Source organism: Artemia sp. Qi Xiang Cuo, chromosome 14 (genome assembly GCF_049724085.1).
Source record: "Artemia sp. Qi Xiang Cuo chromosome 14, ASM4972408v1, whole genome shotgun sequence".
Classification (NCBI taxonomy): domain Eukaryota; kingdom Metazoa; phylum Arthropoda; class Branchiopoda; order Anostraca; family Artemiidae; genus Artemia; species Artemia sp. Qi Xiang Cuo.
Genome location: NC_142807.1, coordinates 63,518,879 through 63,534,563, shown reverse-complemented (window position 1 = coordinate 63,534,563; position 15,685 = coordinate 63,518,879). Strand labels below are relative to the sequence as shown.

At 32.9% G+C, this 15,685-nt stretch overlaps 1 protein-coding gene across 1 annotated transcript in view; it reads left to right on the top strand.

Moving 5' to 3' along the window:
• The first annotated feature begins 1,029 nt into the window (after positions 1–1,029).
• Positions 1,030–15,685, top strand: part of LOC148944745 (transmembrane protein 14C-like) — a 40,325-nt gene continuing 25,669 nt past the window's right edge. Inside the window, exon 1 of the mRNA XM_089100355.1 lies at positions 1,030–1,138. The gene's annotated coding sequence lies outside the window, so the exon portion shown is untranslated. The remainder of the gene's footprint in view (positions 1,139–15,685) is intronic.

The window sequence follows — 15,685 nt, the reverse complement described above, 5'->3', positions numbered from 1 at the left end:
GGATTGGAACTTCCTGGGCGGGTGTAAAGAGGGATGGGCGGGTGTTTTAGGCTTTGAATAGATTGGTATAGAGGAGGAGCATGCGTAGCTGTGCTGGCCTCAGGTGGCTTGGTGCTGCAGTGAATTGTTAGTAGTGGTATAGTAGTAGTAGTTCTAGTTTTAAAGAAAATTGAGCCATTTTATCAGAAAAGAATTGAAAGGGTCATTCTCAACTGAGATACCTCACAGACAAAGTTAATATATACTTTTCCATACAGGCCGTCGACAATACAGAAAAATGTGACGTACTACTGTTGTTTACTTGGTCAGATATAGAAACAAAAAGTAATACATTTCATCGGCAACATAGCCTAAAAGTCATTTATATCCCGGCTGAATTCACTTCTTCTGTTGGTGTTCCAAAAGTCAGTTATCATTAGTAGTAGTAGTAATAATAATTTATTATCAAAAAATACAGAGACAAAACAAACGGTAGTACACCAAAGGCGTCGCTTTCGAGGATGCGCTACTAACAAAACGAAAAAAGAGCTACAAATATATTCAAGAACGTATCAACAATTTTTTCAGGGGGAAGGGGGGTACAAAAAACCTTTAAAAATACGTCAAAAATATATTTATATTCATTTTTGTTATGTTTTTACGAGTCGGACAAATATTTCCAGGGGGTCAAACCCCCTAATCCCCCACCCTGGATACGACCTTGAATATATTCTATAATAAGTTGGAGAAGGTAGTATCGCTACTAGCATTAACCATAATGATTTGTCATTATCTTCATCCTAAAATAGTTCATGATCGCATAATACAACCCCTTATAGGCTCATAATGAGCAAAAGAGGCTAGAATTTTAGTTCTTCGGCACTTATAAAACAAAGTATGTATTAATTATTTTTTATCATGTCGTATTTTGGACCGCAAATAACAATATCCAATATGCCTAAGTGATTATAATTAACAATAATTAACTTTGGAACGCACAATCGATTTTACTTCCGATTAAATGAAACACAATTGACCGACTTCACGCAACCTAAGCATACGCAAATAAAGTCGTATCAACGTTGATAGTATTGCAAGTTGGCTTTGAATGGCTGTATGACGCTGAAGGTATTTTAAAAGGATTTAGCTCATAACAAAAGTAAGTTATTTTATTTCGCGTAATGAAATAATTTTGTGTCATTCTAAATATATGATAATGGAGAATTGGCTAAAAATTTGAAAGAAATAATTCCAGAATTAAAAAATACCGAGTGTTCATGGAAAAATGAAACTTTCAGGGATGGGTCTACAGGCTAAAGTATGTCCTGGGAAGATATTTTGAAGTACCCACCTCCACTCTTTCTCCCTCTAGAGGGTCCTGACCTTTGATAGTAAAATTCTACTTTATCTACTTTCGGCTATCTTTAAAAAGGGTTAGGTTAGGAAAATGAAACTTTCAGGGATGGGTCTACAGGTTAAAGTATGTCCCGGGAAGGTATTTTGAAGTACCTATCTCTACTTCTTCTCCCTCTAGAGGGCCCTGAAATTTGCTTACATGACAGGTCTATAGGCTAGCTATTGAAATTTTGATAAAACAACATTTTACCTTAATTTTCGGTCATCAGTTTTTTTCTCTGGCTTTAGTTCTGAAAATACAATTTCTATTATTTGAGTAGAAATTTAAGCCATATCAATGTTTGTTTTTTTATTTATTGCATTTGCATATCTTTAAAACCTTATAAATCAGGATTGAGCAAAGTTGTGAAGCTAAAAACCATTTTGTTGTACTACATTTAAGCAGAAGATCTATTTTGCAAGGTTTCATTTTTATAATTCGCATATTTTTAAAGGTCATTAAAGGTCAGAACCCTCTAGAGGGAGAAGGAGTGGAAGCAGGTACTTCAAAATACCTTCCTGGGACAAATTTTAGCCTGTAGTCCCATCCCTGAAAGTTTTATTTTCTTAACCTAACCCCTTTCAAAGATAGCGAAAAGTAGCTAAAGTAGAACTTTACCCAGAATAATAATCCTAGTTAATACATTTTGCATGTAACCCCGCTATACTTTACCCCCAACCCCCAGGGGCGTAATTTGCTATGAGGCAGGTGGGCAACTGCCCCCACCCCTAGACCCAGGTTTGCCCTCCAAAATCAAATTTTGCCCGCCCCCCAGCTGAATATTTAGTTTCAGCAAAAAATCTTTTCAAAACTAAGATAAGCCTGCATAATTCAAGAGAAACAGGTCCGTTTTCTTTAGTAGGCCTATATCTTTGCCTTTATGGTAATATGTGGACCATTTTTCAGTTTTCAGTGTAATTTTCACTTGATTTGGGAAAGTTGGCTCCAACTTTGCCCCCCTCCCCAGGATCTTCACGAAATTACGCCACTGCCAACCCCTCCTGATTTACAAATATAGAGCCCAAATTATATAGCCTATTAAAACCTCGTTCAAGTGCACATTTGTCTCAATTACTGGATTAAGATGACAGTCCTTTTTTTCTTCTTCTCTCATCTCTCTCTCTTTTTTTTTTTTTTTTTTTCTTTTTTTTTGTCTCGCCAAGTAATTACCTCTAAAACATAATATGAATCCAGGTGGGATCCAGTTAGAGGAATAATCAAAAATTCTTCCCCGATGAACCTTAACCCTGGTCCAGGTTTTATCTGATATTGATGATTATTTTGCTAATTTATTACTTTTTAAGACGGTAGTACTAAGCAAAGGCTTTATTTAGGGTAGTGTTTTTTGAAGGTATGGTTCCATTTTTTTTTTTTTTTTTTTTTTTTTTTTTTTTTTTTTTTGGTATAATTAGTTAGAGTAACCTTATTACTTGTGGACTTTTGGCTAGGCTTCAGGAGATGTTTTTGACTTTTTATTGTTTGTCGTTTTGGTTTTATTTGATTTCTGATTTTATATTGAATAATAATGGTAATGATAATATTCAAAGGGGTCTGCCGAATATTAGTAAGTGCAATGGTCGTTGTTTTCTTTGCCAAGATTACTTCATCCCTCGAAGTTATGTTAAAAGCAATTTATATAATAAAAAGTTACAATGTTTATTAACTGGACATGTAAATTGTAAAACAACCAATATTATCTATTTACTAGAATGTAAAAATTGTCATGTGCCCTTTTTGATAGTCAAAAATGACTGGACGGCAACTAACACCCCTTCCACGCCCACCATTTCCACAAACACATCCCATCAAGATTTTGAGATAGCAATTTTGTTCAACATCGTTGAAAGTTCTGGAACTTATATACTTGAGCTGGACACTCCCCCCACAGTCTTCAGGGCAAGGGTTATAAATTATGTCCAGAGGGCATATATGATTCTTATGGAAGGAAGGCTTGCATAAACTTCAGAGAAGGCTAATTAGATTGGACATTGAAAGTTCCTGTTCACCTTTTAAGGCGTCAAAGATATTGTAGGGTCACCAGTCCCCCCCCCCATCCCTGTTATTCTCCCATGCATCCGATAAAAATTTTGAGATAGCCATTTTGTTAAAAATAGTTCAAAGATCATATAACAAAAGTTCCGGTGTCGACACGACCCCCCAGGGCCCGAGACAGGCGTTGTAAGTTATGCCCTGGGGGCATATATGGGTCTTATGGAAGGGATGCTCGTAGTAAATTCAAAGAGGGCTAATTTGATTAGAAATTGGAAATTCTAGTCCACTTTTTAAGAGTCAAAAGAGATTGGAGGGCACCTAGCCCCCCCCCTCCACGCCCTTTTCCCTCAAACTCATCCGATAAGAACTTTGAGATAGTCTTTTTTTTAAATAGTTCAAAGACCATATAACGAAAACTCTGGGGTCGACACAGCCCCCCAGAACCCGAGGGCAGGCGTTGTAAGTTATACTCTGGGTGAATACATGGTTCTTATTGAAGGGATGCTCGTAAAAACTTCAGATAGGGCTCATTGGATTGGAAATTGAAAGTTCTAGTTCAGTTTTATAGAGTCAAAAGAGATTTGAGGGCAAATAGTCCCCCCCCACGCCCCTTTTTCCCCAAATGCATCCAATAAAAATTTTGAGATAGCCATTAAGTTAAAAATTGCTCAAAAGTCAGATAACAAAAACTCAGGTGTCGTTACAACCCCCCAGGGCTCGGGGGCAAACGTTGTAAGTTATGCCCTGGGGTATATATGATTCTTATGAAAGGGATGCTCGTCTTCAGACAGAGCTCATTTGATTGGAAATTCAAAGTTCGAGCTCACTTTTAATAATCAAAAGAGATCCGAGGGCAGCTATCCCCCCCCCCACGCCTTCTTTTTCCAAACCCATCCGATGAAAATTTTAAGGTTGACATTTTGTTAAAAATAGTTCAAAGGTCGGATACGAAAAACTCCGGTGTCAATACAACCCCTCAGGGCCCAGGGGAAGGCGTTCTAAGTTATGCCCTGAGTGCATGTACGGGTCTTATGAAAGGGATGCTCGTATAAACTTCATAGAGGGCTCATTTCATTGGAAATTGATAGTTCTAGTTCACTTTTTAAGAGTTAAGGGAAACTAGCTCCCCCCCCCCTCGCCCTTTTTTCCCCAAACCCATCCGCTACAAATTTTGAGATAGCCAGTTTTTTAGAAATTGTTCAAAAAGTAGATGAAAAAACTCCCCCCGGGGCCCGGCGGATAAGCATAGTAAGTGTTGTCCGGGGGGCATATATGATTTTTATGAAAGGGGTGCTCATATAAATTTAAGAGAGGGCTCATTTAATTGTGAAATTAAAGTTATCGTTAAACTCTTGAAGAGTAAAAAAATATCAGTGGTCAAAATGCCCCCCCCCCCCCCACACACCCTTTTTTTCCCAAGCCCATCTGATAAAATTTCTATAATAACCATTTCATTAGAAATAGTTCAAAGGTTAGATAAGAAAAATTCATGTGTCGACGCAACCCCACAGGGCCCGGAGGCAGGCGTTATGAGTAGTGCTCTAGGGGCATATATAGTTCTTATGGAAGGGTGCTCGTACAAACTTCGGAGAAGGCTTATTTGATTGAAAATTGAAAGTTCTTGTTCACTTTTTAAGAGTCAGAAGAGATCAGACGGCAACTAGCCCCTCCCCGTCCACGCCCTAAATGCATCAGATAAAAATTTTGAGACAGATATAATGTTAAAAATAGTTCAAAGTTCAGATAACAAAAAAATCCGGTGTCCCCACAGCCCCCAGGGCCCGGGGGTAGGCGCTGTAAGTTATGCCCTTGGGGCATATATGGTTGTTATGGAAGGGATACTCGAATAAACTTCATAGAGGGCTCATTTGATTAGGAATTGAAAGTTGTAATTCACTTTAAATGCTATACGCCTCCAATGTTTTATTATTTATTTATTATTTTTCCCCCAGAGGCACTTCATATGAAGGGGTCGTCGTAAAAACTTCAAAGGGGGCTCATTCGATTCGAAATCGAGAGTTCTAGTGTCCTTTTTAAGGGTCAAAAGTGATTGGAAGGCAACGAACACCCCTTCTACGCCTACCATTTCCCCAAACACATCCAATCAAAATTTTGAGATAGCCATTTTGTTCTACGTAGTTGATTTCCACATAGAAATTATGTTTTTGAGGAGGACACAGCCCTCAAGGCAAGGGTTGTAAGTTATGCCCTGGAGGCATATAAGCTTTTAATTGAAGGCTTTGTGGTAGAAACTTCAAAAAGAGCTCATTCGATTGGAAATTCAAAGGGCTGGTGCCCTTTTTAAAAGTCGAAAGTGATTGAAGGGCAACTGTTTTTCTGGAGAAGGTGGGGGAGGGGTTCTAATTAACATTGTAGATTGTGCGTTGGTGAAGAGACATTAGCTCGCTAATTGAGTCTAATAATAGGAAGTGGTTAATTAAATAATTCCAGCCGAAAAGAAACTTAACCTAAACGCTGATTATTACCTGTTATAAGATACGCCTATTATTTGGGGATAAAGTAAATTGAGACACTTTCAGGAACGATATATATATAAATATTAAAAAAAATATATAGTAGTTTTTAATATTCACAATTAGCATATAAATGAGGCTATTAATGAAACATGTCACAAAGACAATCGACCGTTTCAATGACAAAATATTATTTTATATCCAATTTGAATCCAATTTATTGGTTTTACTTATATTTGAACGCTGGAAAAATCAAGAAAGGTAAAGACACAAGTAGTAACCGCATATGGAATTTGCCAACGCCCCTGTACCAAACAGGTTTCTGGTGGGTATAATCTGGTTTGATGGGCTTTGCATAACGTGTTATGAAGGATAAGTTGTTCTGACGCAATTTACCAGATTTCTAGTTCATGGTATACATATCTTTGTAACATTTTTGCAAAAAAGGATAATGAGATTCGCAAATTGGACGAGCGAGGATAGTACGAATTGCTTGTGAAAAACCCCTGATGAATTAGTTGAAAATAAAGTTTTAACGGACAAGTTTTTCTGTCACAATTTACAGACCAGATTTCTAGTTCATATATTTTTTGATAACTTGATAGGTGATTTGAATAAAAGGAATTCAAATATTTTGTCTATGAAATAGAAGCTAACTCAATTTGCGAAAAGGTATTTAAATTTGCACAACTCTGATCTGATTTGAATTGTCGCCGACAATGAGATTTAATCACTGCTAAGCCTATTGTTATTGCGAGAGAGTTACTCAATTTACAGCTTAGTGTTAACTGACAGAGTTCCAAATACGAACATTTTGAAAAGTAGACAAAAAATCGGACATTATAATCAGAATTATTTGATTAACATTTAAAAAGGGGTAATGAGATATATGATCTATATAATACACAAGTGATGTTTGATAAGTATTGTCAATTTAAAATAGGATCTATGCATTTTTTCTTTACATGGTGTTCGTTCAATTTAAAGCGAGGATTTCTTTTAAATAAATAATTCTTATATTTTTTCCGTTCAATTGAAAGCGAGGATTTCTGTTAAAGAAATAATTTTTATACCTTTTAAATTAGCTTTACGGGGTTTGAGGGGCTCTGTCGTTTTATTCCGTGTGATTTTTTCTTTACATGGTGTTCGTTCAATTGAAAGCGAGGATTTCTGTTAAATAAATAATTCTTATATTTTTTCCGTTCAGTTGAAAGCGAGGATTTCTGTTAAATAAATAATTTTTATACCTTTTAAAATGGCTTTACGGGGTTTGAGGGACTCTGTCGTGTTATTCCGTGTGATTTTTTCTTTACATGGTGTTCGTTCAATTTAAAGCGAGGCTTTCTGTTAAATAAATAATTATTATATTTTTTCCGTTCAATTGAAAGCGAGGATTTCTGTTAAATAAATAATTGTTATACCTTTTAAAATAGCTTTACGGGGTTTTAGAGACTCTGTCGTTTTATTCCGTGTGATTTTTTCTTTAAATGGTGTCAGTTAAAATTAAATATATGAATTCTGTTAAAAAAATATATCTTTTATTTTTTCCGTTAAATTTAAATCAAAGATTTCTGTTAAAAAAATATTTTGTATACCTTTTAAAATAGATTTAAGAGGTTTGAGGGGCTCAGTCGTTTTATTGCGTTTGATTTTTTATTTACATGATGTTCGTTAAAAAATCGAGGAGTTATGTTAAATAAATAATTCTTATATTTTTTCCGTTCAATTGAAATCGAGGACTTCTGTTACATAAATATTTTTTATACCATTTAAAATAGCCTGACGGGTTGTGAGTGGCTCTATCATTTTATTCCGTTTGATATTTTAATTACCTTGTGTTCGTTAAAAAAGTGAGGATTTCTGTTGAATAAATAATTCTTTTATTTTTTTTCCGTGAGAGTTAAAGCGTGGATTTCTGTTAAATAAATAATTGTTATACCTTTTAAAATAGCTTTACGGGGTTTGAAGGGTCTCTGTCGTGTTATTCCGTGTGATTTTTTCATTGCATTGCGTTCGTTCAAAAAGCGAGGATTTCTGTTAAATAAATAATTCTTATATTTTTTACGTTCAATTGAAAGCGAGGATTTCTGTTAAACAAATAATTGTTATACCTTCTAAAATAGCTTTACGGGGTTTGAGGGTCTCTGTCGTTTTATTACGTGTGATTCTTTCTTTACATGGTGTTCCTTCAAAAGTCGTGGATTTCTTTTAAATAAATAATTATTATATTTTTTCCGTTCAATTTAAATCGAGGGTTTCTGTTTAATAAATAATTGTTATACCTTTTAAAATAGCTTTACGGGGTTTGAGGGCCTCTGTTTTTTTATTCCGTGTGATTTTTTCTTTACATGGTGTTCGTTCAATTGAAAGCAAGGATTTCTGTTAAATAAATAATTCTTATATTTTTTCCGTTCAATTGAAAGTGAGGACTTCTGTTAAATAAATAATTGTTATACCTTTTAAAATAGCTTTACGGGGTTTGGGGGACTCTGTCGTTTTATTCCGTGTGTTTTTTTCTTTACATGGTGTTCGTTAAAAAAGCGAGTATTTCTGTTAAATAAATAATTATTATATTTTTTCCGTTCAATTGAAAGTGAGGATTTCTGTTAAATAAATAATTGTTATACCTTTTAAAATAGCTTTACGGGGTTTGAGGGGCTCTGTTGTTTTATTCCGTGTGATTTTTTCTTTACACGGTGGTCGTTCAAAAAGCGAGGGTTTCTTTTAAATAAATAATTCTTATATTTTTTCCGTTCAATTGAAAGAGAGGATTTCTGTTAAATAAATAATTGTTATACCTTCTAAATTATCTTTACAGGGTTTGAGTGTTTCTGTTGTTTTATTCTGTGTGATTTTTTCTTTACTTGGTGTTCATTCAAAAAGCGAGGATTTCTGTTAAATAAATAATTCTTATATTTTTTCAGTCCAATTGAAAGCGAGGATTTCTGTTAAATAAATAATTGTTATACCTTTTAAAATAGCTTTACGGGGTTTGAGGGCCTCTGTCGTTTTATTCCGTGTGATTTTTTCTTTACATGGTGTTTGTTCAAAAAGCGAGGATTTCTGTTAAATAAATAATTATTATTTTGTTTCCGTTCAATTGAAAGCGAGGATTTCAGTTAAAGAAATAATTCTTATACCTTTTAAAATAGCTTTACGGGGTTTGAGGGGCTCTGTCGTTTTATTCCGTGTGATTTTTTCTTAAAATGGTGTTCGTTCAAAAATCGAGGATTTATGTTAAATAAATAATTTTTGTACCTTTTAAAATATCTTTACGGGGGGTTTGAGAGACTCTGTTTAAATATTTATCGGGGTTTTATTTTTTCGGTTCAATTATTTTCAGTGTAAGCCATTATAATTACCTCATTCTTTTATTCTAACTTAACTTGTAGGATTAGAGTTTCGGTTACTATTGAGCCTTATATGCCTGAAATCATGAATTAGAATATTTAATTAGCTGTTTGGATTTTCAGACATACTTTTTTAGATGTTCATGGGTGTTAGGTTTCCGGAGGGTTTTATGACTCCAATGAATTCAGATGGTTTTAGGACTCATCCCCCTAGCCATAACTCCATTCAACATTGAGCGAAGATATAAAAGTTTGATGAAGTATTTTTCTACTTAACAACTACATTAATAACTTCCAAGATGATAGGACTGTAGGACACAGAATTTATCAGTTACCGAGAGTTCAATGACTCCTCCCCGCAATGACTTCCAGGGGTTTTATGACTCCTCGCCACAATGAATTCAGATGGTTTTAGGACTCATCCCCCTAGCCATAACTCCATTCAACCTTGAGCGAAGGTATAAAAGTTTGATGAATTATTTTTCTGCTTAACAACTACATTAATAACTTCCAAGATAATAGGACTGTATGACACATACTTTATCGTTTTTAAAAAATGATCTTGAGTTGCTATATTCGAATATGCATTGTTGTTATTGTCTATGGAACTCGAAAAAAATAATTGTTATCTTTGACTAGTGAACTAGAACATTTTTGAGCATGATAAAAGATTGTAGAGTACTAAGCTACGTCATATGAACAGACTGGGATTCCACGATAGAGTAATACCACCACTTAATAATGCTGGTCGAGAACTGAGAAATGTTCAGGAGGAAGTCAGTGAAATTTGCAGCTTTTTCGGGGTTGAAGCGCTCTACGTAAAGGGAAATGTACCTACAGATAAGGTTTTAATTCAAAAGTGTGATCCTAGGATTCCACTTTTCAATCTAGAAGAGTTTAAGTGTCCTAAATTTGAAGGGGGTTATCACCATCCTAAACGAGGTTAGGTTCTTCGCACAGTGGATATCTAAGAACATACCTAATCGTGATAAATCCATAACACATGTTAAAAACTATTCTATATCATGGGACCATCGTTTGTGGATGTTTAAGAGTGAACTCTAAGTACTATTTTTATTTGAACATTTGTTGTTGTTTTTTTTCTCAAAAAAAAAAATATGTTAATAAATTTAAGCAATAAATATCTTTAAGCTTAACCCGTCTTTATTCTTTAGAATAGTTCTATTGTAAGCAAGTAACAAACTCTTTCCTGAAGTCACCTCTTGAATACACAATGCAGAAACTTCATTTAAGATACTATGAAAAAAATGTAAGTAAGTAAGTAAGTAACAAATTCTTTCTTGAAGTCATCTCTTGGATACACAATACAGAAATTTTCATTATATAAATTATGAAAAAATCGTAAGTAAGTAGCAAATTCTTTCTTTAATTCACCTGCTGGATAAAACAAAGAAATTTTTTTCAAGAAATTATTACAAAAATATAAGAAAGTAACAAACTCCTTATTGTTTACATGACTTAGATACATCATGTAGAAATTTATTTCAAGAAATTATGAAAAAATTCTCAGTAAGTAACAATTTCTTTCTTGAAGTCATCTCTTGGATACACAATACGGAAATTTCATTCAAGAAATTATGAAAGTATTTGTCAGTAAGTAACAAACTTTATTGATTTCACCTCTTGGATATACAGTACCGATACTTCATTCAAGAAATTATGAAAAAATCGCAAGTAAGTAACTTTTTTCTCTTTATCACAAACAATTTACACTTAGCTACATGATGTAGAAATTTAATTCAAGAAATTATTAAAAAATTCTCAGTAAGTAACAATTTCTTTCTTGAAGTCAACTCTTGGATACACAATACGGAAATTTAATTCAAGAAATTATGAAAAAATTGTAACTAAGTTGCAAATTCTTTCTTGAATTCACCTGTTTGATAAACAAAAAGACATTTCGTTCAAGAAATTATGACAAAATTCTAAGTAAGTAACAAACTCTCTATTGTTTTCACGAGTTAGATATACGATGTAGAAATTAAATTCAAGAAATTATGAAAAAATTCTCAGTCTAAGTAGCAAATTCTTTCTTGAATTCACCTGTTAGATAAACAAAAAGACATTTCGTTCAAGAAATTATGACAAAATTCTAAGTAAGTAACAAATTCTCTATTGTTTTCACGAGTTAGATATACGATGTAGAAATTAAATTCAAGAAATTATGAAAAAATTCTTAGTAAGTAACCATTTCTTTCTTGAAGTCAACTCTTGGATGCACAATACGGAAATTTCATTCAAGAAATTATGAAAATATTTGTAAGTAAGTAACAAACTATTTATTGATTTCACCTCTTGGATATACAGTACAGATACTTCATTCAAGAAATTATGAAAAAATCGCAAGTAAGTAACTTTTTTTTCTCTTTATCAAGAACAATTTTCACATGGAGACACTATGTAGAAAATTTAGTCCAAAATATTATGAAAAATTTCTCAGTAAGGAACAGGTTCTTTCTTTAAGACAACTCATGGATAAAAAATCTGAGAATGTAATTAAAGAAATTATGAAAAAATTTTTAATTAAGTAACAAGCTCCTTATTGACTTCACCTCTTTAATATACAGTACAGATACTTCATTCAAGAAACGTGATTAAACACGTTTTGAAACTACATGCTATTTGCATGCCTTTCCTTGGCACCTTTCCAAACGAGCGGGGATCCCCCACTGGTTCCTACACATTGCAAAAAGTGAGCAATACGAAAACTCCACTTTTTCAGCCAGACTGGTTTTTTAGACAACACCCATTTTTAGGGACCAATCAGAGACAGCGGAGGTTGCTCAATATACAATAAATTTATTGGTGATTGGTTACACACCACGACGGCGCATACATAGTGAGAGAAACATGCAAAGTCGACATAGCTTTATTTCATTTTTTAAGGGTAATTTAAAAAAGGTTACGTGCGCACATGTAACCTCTTCTAAATTAATCTTAAAAAAAATGAAATAAAGAAATGTCGAATTTGCATTTCTCTCTCACTCTATATGTACCGTCGCGTTGTATAACCAATCACCAATCACGCAATCGTATATTGAGCAACCTCTGTTGTCTCTGATTGGTCCCTAAAAATGGGGGTTGTCTAAAAAACCAGTCTGGCTGAAAACGTGGAGTTTTCGTACTGCTCACTTTTTGCAATGTGGAGGAACCAGTGGGGAATCCCCGCTCGTTTGGAAAGGTGCCAAGGAAAAGCATGCAAATAGCATGTATTTTCAAAACGTGTTTAATCACTTTTCTTGAATGAAGTATCTGTACTGTATATTCATGAGGTGAAATCAATAAAGAGTTTGCTACTTACTTACAAATATTTTCATAATTTCCTGAATGAAATTTCCGCATTGTGTTTCCAAGAGTTGACTTCAAGAAAGAAGTTGTTACTTACTGAGAATTTTTTCATAATTTCTTGAATTAAATTTCTACATCATGTAGCTAAGTGAAAATTGTTTGTGATAAAGAGAAAAAAAGTTACTTACTTGCGATTTTTTCATAATTTCTTGAATGAATTATCTTTAATGTATATACAAGAGGTGAAATCAATAAAGAGTTTGTTACTTACTTACAAATATTTTCATAATTTCTTGAATGTAATTTCCGTATTGTGTATCCAAGAGTTGACTTCAAGAAAAAAATTGTTACTTACTGAGAATATTTTCATAATTTTTTGAAATTAATTTCTACATAGTTTATCTAACTAGTTAAAACAAAAAAGAGTTTGTTACTTACTTACAATTTTGTCAAAAGTTCTTTAACGAAATGTCTTTTTGTTTATAAAAAAGGTTAATTCAAGAAAGAATTTGCTACTTAGACTGAGAATTTTTTTTCATAATTTCTTGAATTTAATTTCTACATCGTGTATCTAAGTCATGAAAACAATAAAGAGTTTGTTACTTACTTAGAATTTTATCATAATTTCTTGAACAAAATGTCTTTTTGTTTGTCCAACAGGTGAATTCAAGAAAGAATTTGCTACTTAGTTACAATTTTTTCATAATTTCTTGAATGAAATTTCCGTATTGTGTATCCAAGAGTTGACTTCAAGAAAGAAATTGTTACTGAGAATTTTTTCATAATTACTTGAATTAAATTTCTACATCGTGTAGCTAAGTGAAAATTGTTTGTGATAAAGAGAAAAAAAGTTACTTACTTGCGATTTTTTCATAATTTCTTGAATGAAGTATCTGTACTGTATATCCAAGAGGTGGAATCAATAAAGAGTTTGTTACTTACTTACAAATATTTTCATAATTTCTTGAATAAAATTTCCGTATTGTGTATCCAAGAGTTGACTTCAAGAAAGAAATTGTTACTTACTGAGAATTTTTTTCATAATTTCATGAATTTAATTTCTACCTCGTATATCTAACTCGTGAAAACAATAAAGAGTTTGTTACTTACTTAGAATTTTGTCCTAATTTCTTGAACGAAATGTCTTTTTGTTTATCCAACAGGTGAAATCAAGAAAGAATTTGCTACTTAGTTACATTTTTTTCATAATTTCTTGAATGAAATTCCCGTAATGTGTATCCAAGAGTTGACTTAAAGAAAGAAATTGTTACTTACTGAGAATATTTTAATAATTTCTTGAATTAAATTTCTACATCATGTAGCTAAGTGAAAAAAGTTTGAGAGAAACAGAAAAAAAAGTTACGTAATTGCGATTTTCTCATAATTTCTTGAATGAAGTATCTGTACTGTATATCCAAGAGTTGAAATCAATAACGAGTCTGTTACTTACTTACAAATATTTTAATAATTTATTGAATTAAATTTCCGTATTGTGTATCCAAGAGTTGACTTCAAGAAATAAATTGTTACTTACTGAGATTTTTTTAATAATTTTTTGAATTAAATTTCTACATCATGTAGCTAAGTGAAAATTGTTTGTGATAAAGAGAAAAAAGTTACTTACTTGCGATTTTTTCATAATTTCTTGAATTAAGTATCTGTACTGTATATTCAAGAGGTGAAATCAATAAAGACTTTGTTACTTACTTACAAATATTTTCATAATTTCTTGAATGAAATTTCCATATCGTGTATCCTAGAGATGACTTCAAGATAGAAATGGTTACTTACTGAGTATTTTTTAATAATTTCTTGAATTAAATTTCTCAATCGTGTATCTAGGTCGTGAAAACAGTAAAGATTTTGTTACTTACTGCGAATTTTGTCATAATTTCTTGAACGAAATGTCTTTGTTTATCCAGCAGATGAATTCAAGAAAGAATTTGCTACTTACTCACAATTTTTTTCATAATTTCTTTAATGAAAATATCTGTATCGTGTATCCAAGAGGTGATTTCAAGACGAAATTTGTTACTTTCTTACTTAAAATTGTTTTTATAGTTTCTTAAATGTAGTTTTTGCATTGTGTATCCAAGAGGTGACTTCAGGAAAGAGTTTGTTACTTGTTTACAATAGAACTATTCTAAAGAATAAAGACGGGTTAAGCTTAAAGATATTTATTGCTTCAACGTATTAACAGATTTTTTTTGAAAAAAAAACAACAGCAAATGTTTACATAAAAATAGTACTTAGAGTTCACTCTTAAACATCCACAAACGATGGTCCCATGATATAGAATAGTTTTTAACATGTCTTATGGATTTATCACGATCAGGTATGTTTTTAGGTATCCACTGTGCGAAGAACCTAACCTCGTCTTCAGGATGGTGATAGCCCCCTTCAAATTTAGGACACTTAAACTCTTCTAGATTGAAAAGTGGAATCCTAGGATCACACTTTTGAATTAAAACTTTATCTGTAGGTACATTGCCCTTTACGTAGAGGGCTTCAACTCCGAAAAAGCTGCAAATTCCACTGACTTCTTCCTGAACACTTCTCAGTTCCCGACCAGCATTATTAAGTGGTGGTATTACTCTATCGTAGAATCCCATTCTGTTTATACGGCGTAATGTAATACTCCATAAGCTTTTATCATGCTCAAACATATTATAGTTAACTATCCAATGATAACAGTCAATTTCTTTGAGTTCTATAGACAATAATAAAAATGCAAATTCAAATATAACACAACAAGATGATTTTTTCAAACTTATAAAGTCTGTTTCATAAAGTACTATCATCTTTGAATTTATTTATGTAGTTGTTAAGTAGAAAAATACTTCATCAAACTTTTATATCTTCGCTCAAGGTTGAATGGAGTTATGGCTAGGGGGATGAGTCCTAAAACCATCTGAATTCATTGTGGGGAGGAGTCATAAAACCCCTGGAAGTCATTGCGTGAAGGAGTCATTGAACTCTCGGTAACTGATAAATTCTGTTTTATACAGTCCTATCATCTTGGTAGTTATTAATGTAGTGGTTAAGTAGAAAAAAACTTCATCAAACTTTTATATCTTCGCTCAATGTTGAAGGGAGTTATGGCTAGGGGGATGAGTCCTAAAACCATCTGAATTCATTGGAGGGAGGAGTCATAAAACCCTCCAGGAACATAACACCCATGAACA